We start from the raw sequence: 6,000 nt of genomic DNA on the forward strand, positions 1-6,000 counted from the left end.
GGTCCATGCACACATTGACAAGTCATGTGGTGGTTTCCAATGGGTTGCAATCATTTTTTTTTGCAGCTGTAAGTCCAGCAAACAGCCCGTTTTTGTGTTCCAGAAAGTTGAAAGAATCAAAACATTGACAGTATCAGGCAAAGTAACATTAATCAAGGCGGAATTTTTCGATGCAGTGTTGTTCCTGAGCTGACGAACGAGAGAGTACTCCCAAATCATCTGAAGATATGTTCCTTGTGATTTTATTTGGCAGAAAGTGCATAAAGGGCTGTTAATTATTTTCATGTGGTGCATTTGACGGGGGTGAGATTGTAGTGAATCTGCTGATGGGCTGGGTTGCGTGCTACCTCCGGGATGCTAGACCATACATTATGCCAGTCGAGATTGATACTCAGGCCTTGGCAATCACATAATCAGATCCTCTCAATAGGAATGGCAGAGCGCCAAGATATAACTAAGAACTGATAAAGCCTGGATTCCATACCACAGTTTTTAGGCTGCAAAATGAATAACTTCCGGATTAGGTGGGTTGGGCAAAGGCCACTGCACAGGGACACCATATGCCTCGAGTGCTGATCTTAATTGTAAGTAAGAGAAAAAAGAGGAATGTGGTAGGTTGAATGCATTCTGCAAATCAGATACAAAGGATACAAAGGACCAAAAATAATGTTTGAAGTTGGGAACTGAGAGACCACCATCCTCTTTCCTTCTCTGTAGAGTAGACATCTTAAGACGTGTCAGTTTGCCTTTCCAGATAAATTTAGACACTGCTGATTGTAATTTAGGCCAATAGCCAGCAGGAGGGGAGAGAGGCAGCATAAAGTTCACAAAATGAATCCTGGGTAACACATTAATTTTAACCACTGAGATACGGGCTTGAATCAACATGGGGAGACCCATCCATTTTTCCATATCTTTCAAAACATTGTTTAGAGCAGCCCACAATGACTAAATATCTGAACTGCTTAACAATTGGGATGTTAGCGGAGATGGTTGAGTTGCAGGTAGAGTCATTTAAATGTAGTTCAGACTTTGACCAATTAATTTTAAAGCCTGATAAGCTTCCATCCTCCTTAACAAAGATAGAAGGTTAGGGGAGGAAGAGACTTAAAAACACCAAAACATAGTCCGCAAATAATGATAGAGGATGCTGTGTACTACGAATGCATATTGGTGACACCATAATCGTTTGGCAAATGGCTTGAGCCAGCAGCTCTAGAGAAATGACAAATAATGCAGGACTCAAGGGCTAACCTTGGCGGTAAGCTCTAGAAACTGGAAATAATCAGAAGGAGGCGGGTCCGGTTAAGACTCAGGTTGAGGGATTAGAATATAAAACTTTAATCATACCAATGAAAGTCTTACCAAAGCCCATCACCTCTAAAGCTGACCATTAAAATGACCACTCAAGTTTGTCATTGCGTCAAGAGGGAGAAGTGACATTGGGGTCAAAACTGTCTTCTGCCACATCAACAATGTGGAGAACACGTCTAACATTATCTGCTGATAGTCTCGTTTTTTTGAATCCTGTTTGGTCAGAGTTCACTAATTTTGCCATATGAGACTCCAAACGACAGGCTAGGAGCTTCGCAAAGATTTTTATATCAGTGTTAAGCAGGCTCAGAGGTCAATAGCTAGAACAATCTGTAGGATCCTTATCCTTTTTCAGGAGTAAGGAAATTAAAGCTGTGTTAACATCCCTTGAGAATTCATCCTTTTCAATAGAGAAGTTAATCATGTCATAAAGGAATGGGCCCAAATGTTCCCAAAATGATACATAGAATCCAGGGGGAATCCCATCAAAGCCCAGTGATTTTCCTTTTTGCACACTCTGTACTGCCACTCTTAATTCCTCAATAGAAATCAATCTGTCCAAGCTTGCTGATAACCAGCTGTCACTGTAAGATTTATCCAAAGAAACCTCAGATTCATACAGATTGGAACAAAATGCCTGAAAGGATTTAATTATTTCAACAGGGTCAGTTAATGGCGGGAATATCCGCAAAAGAATCACTGGACCTTAATCTCATAGCGAGAAGGTGACGAGGTCTAGCCCCCTGAAAATAATAGCGATGTCATGCTCAGTGAAATAGAAATTCAGATTTCTGTTTCAGAACGTTGTTTATTTCTTTATTGACTCTAAATATATAACAGTGAGTCCAATCTGGTGAATTCTGCTTCAAGGTTTTTGTTCTTGAGGTCTTAGGCCTTATATTCTTGATTCTTCTACAGAGCCAACATTAATGTCTGCAAATACCTGGAATTCTGCTATAAACTGAGTGATGAAGGATTAATTTTTCAGTAAAGAAGCATTAAAATGTTAAGACAGACGGTCTAGGGTGGGGGTGCAAAGGACCCCTTTATGGTCAGACAATGCCATTGGGAGTAACACCACTTTATCAATTGCGTGAAATAATTGAAGGGATGCAAAAAGGCAATCTATTCTGGAAAAAGATTTATGTCTACCTGAGAAAAAGTGATAATCCTTACAGGTGGGATTAACTGTAAAACAAATACGTATCTATAAAACCCAAGACGCTGGCCCATGATTTCAATGCATTTGTGGCTTGCGCTTCAACTCCCGTGATCTTTGCATGCGACCGATCAATATCTGCGTCCCACACAACATTGAAGTCCGCACCAACAACAAAAGAACAATCCTTTAACTCCAGCATTTGATTGGTGAGCGTACCATAGAAACTGCCATCAAAAATATTAGATCAGATTAGATTAGATTCAACTTTATTGTCATTACACAGGTACAGGTACAAGGCAACAAAAAGCAGTTTAGGTGCAATTAGGTGCATTAGCTGACACAAGTGCAATTTTCCTAAAACTACACTCTATTGTAGAAATCACAATTCTGCCGGCATTGTCTGACCAAGAGGACAAAACTTTAAGCGGAAGATTCCGTTTGACAACAATGGCCACTCCTTTTTTTAGTTTGCTGAGGACTGTATGAACTATATTAACTGCATGATAGAATATTGGCTAAGCAGCCGGTATCAGTCTGTAGCAAATGCGTCTCCTGTAATAGTAAAATGTCAAGGAAAAGTATTTTGTTGTGTGTCATTGGGCATTTTTAAGTGGGTGTATGGAAATCCTGGAGCTTTCTTAGTGGGTACACTGTGTTTAAACCGGCCCTATAAATTTTAAATAGCCACCGGATTAAAATGAAATTTCTATTTAAAAAGGTTTTATAAATGGTTAGGGCTTGATTTTTTTCCAGGGTGGGTCATTTTGGATGGTGATGCATCTTTTTTTTTAAGACACAAACAGAAATTTATTTTTCCCAGGAAATGTGTTTCCCCACTGGGCATTTTTTTCACCCGACCCCTCAGAAAAAAAAAGCCAAAAAAAAACCCCTCACCCATAAAACAAGCAAACTGTGTAATGTCAAGGCATGAGGTTTCCCTGCTGTTTTACAAGCCGTGTTTTCTTAAACCCGGGAAAAAATAGTTGTGTTCTAATTTTTATGGGCTAAATTTTTAAATTTGGGTTTTTTAAAAGTGGCTTTAATATTTTGGCGGAAATTGGGGATCAAACACCATCCACTGAGGGTTTGGGGGAAACGTGGTTTTCGCCCCAGAGTTGACCTATGAAAGCCCCAGAGACGGGGTGCTTCCTGACATTTGCCCAACGCTGGTGGGGAATGAGAGAACACCAAGGGGAGTACATTAAATGTGAGTGTGTGTCTATTTGGCTGAATTTAAAATCAAAGTGTTTTAATTTTTATAGGAAAAAGTGTGTGAGTCAGAGATATGGTGTGGGGGTGTTTTGTGGTTTTTTTTTGCATTTCAAAAACAGCCACGGGGTTTTGGCCCTGTATGTTTAAAATGGGCCTTTTTTCTCTCGCCTTTTTGTATGTGTTGGGCACCCCGGAAAGGGGGGGTTAGTTCCCGTCCTTTCTCAAAATGAGGAACAGGGAAATGGTTCCGTGTGTTTGGTGTGTGTTGTTGGGTGTTTTTCACACAGGAGGAAAAATAAAAATGATGTCTACAAAACTCAAGGGAGAAACAAGGTTTAAAATTTTGTATGTGTGTGGGTTTTTTTTTATTAGCTGCAGGGAAGGGGAAAATTCCTTTGTGTTAAAATTAATTAAAAATAAACATTTTTTTCGACCACGGGAAAGGGGAGACACGTGTTTAAGCCTCGGGGGTAACATTTCATATATAACTGAGGGTGGACAGCATTGTTTTTCTTCGTAAACATTCCCTAAAATATTTAACAACCTTAATTAGTTGGATTATGATGAGTTAATTTAAATTAGGGGCTTAAATCCCTCTGGGTGTCACCTATGACTCCAGCCACACACAGACAGTTATTTGTCTGTGTCTGTGTGTGTGTGTATATGTCATATATACTGTATGGCGTGTTTCAGTCCAGTAGTCACACTGAAGCCCCCAACCCAACTGCTGAAACGTGTATTACGGAGTCATGGGCGTTCTAGTCCATTGCCCATGTCAGGGCTCTCTGTGAGAATATAAGGGGTGTGTCACAGTCACAAAACGATGTAAGGTCATGATACAAGGTAGAGTGGCGCAGCTGTGTGTATGTGTCTGTGTGTGCTTGTCACTTGTGCGGAAGCAATATCTGGTTCATCGCTTTGGCTGACTTTAACAACAAAAGCATCAAGGTAGAGTGGTGCTGGCGTTTGTATGTGTGTGTGTATGTTTGTGTGTGTGTGTGTTTGTGTGTATGTGCTTCAAGAGGAACAACATGCTGTATGAGTAGCTTCCACATAATGTTTGACATTTTGACTGTTACCTTCATGTGTTTCCTTCCCACAGCTAGAATATTCATATGTTAAACACACATACAAAATAGGCTGTAAATAAATCACCTGTCATGAAAACCAGCTCTATTAATTAGCATTTGTCAGATATTTAGGTCAAGGAAAGGTTTGCATTGTAAGCCTTCAGGCTGCTACAACAATACTGAACAATGTAAGGGTAAATGCCACATGGGGACTCTTCTGTCCACAATTAAGCTTCACATCTTACCCACCTGCAACAGGCTTATCCAATATTGAAATCTGCAATTGGCTGATCAAATATTCATACTTGCCACAGGGCTGTAAGCTACTCACATTAGTTAGTTGAGTGGTCTCCCAGGCTTACTGAGAGTTCTATTTCTAGAGAAACTTTTGTAATCTTTAATTATAGACAGAATCCTTTTGGCCCAACTCACTCATCACAGTGGTGGTAAAATGCATTTTCTTTTTTATACATTGCGTTTGTTTTTCATTTGAAAATGATTGTCTGTGTATTGACCTTCAAGATTTCTTGGCAATAATGAAATTGTAGAAAGTCACAGGAAACGTGGGTGGAGGGAGAGTTGAGGGTTATGTCACTGTACCTCAGCTTTATTAGGAATTATACTTAAGGGAGAAATAAGGAAGATGAGACAGTCGGAAAGGACAGAAAGGATGAAACAACTAATGAGGGGCCAGATTTGAACCCCCTTAATGAATCCATAGTGACTGGCTTCATATGCTGACTGCTTGCATGGGTCCATTACAGTTTTTGAGATTCATATCACAGAAAGCCCTTGCTATCTGATCTTATCCTAATATTAAGTCAACATGTTTTATTACCTGAATGACTACCGCCCAGTGGCTCTCACCTCTACCACCATGAAGTGATTTGAGCAGTTGGTCAAAATGTTCATCACTTCCTCCCTCACTGGTTCATTGGATCCACTTTAATTAGCTGACAGACCAAACAGATCTACAGACACCGCCATCTCCCTCACCCTCCACACTGCCCTTGCCCGCATGGACCAGAGAAATAGTTCATGAACGCACATATGGAAATGTGGTTCATGGACTATTGTTCAGCATTCCAAAACTACCCCAAACCAACACACCCCCAAAAAAGTCCCAGGCCCCAGAGACCTGGGACTCAACATGCATTTTCCCATTTTGATTGGAAACCTAAACTTCCTACAAAAAAAGACCAAAACTGGTGGATAGGTAAAACCCCATCCCCAACCCCGTAT

The sequence above is a fragment of the Etheostoma spectabile genome, chromosome 11, assembly GCF_008692095.1.
Source record: "Etheostoma spectabile isolate EspeVRDwgs_2016 chromosome 11, UIUC_Espe_1.0, whole genome shotgun sequence".
NCBI classification, from domain to species: Eukaryota; Metazoa; Chordata; class Actinopteri; order Perciformes; family Percidae; genus Etheostoma; species Etheostoma spectabile.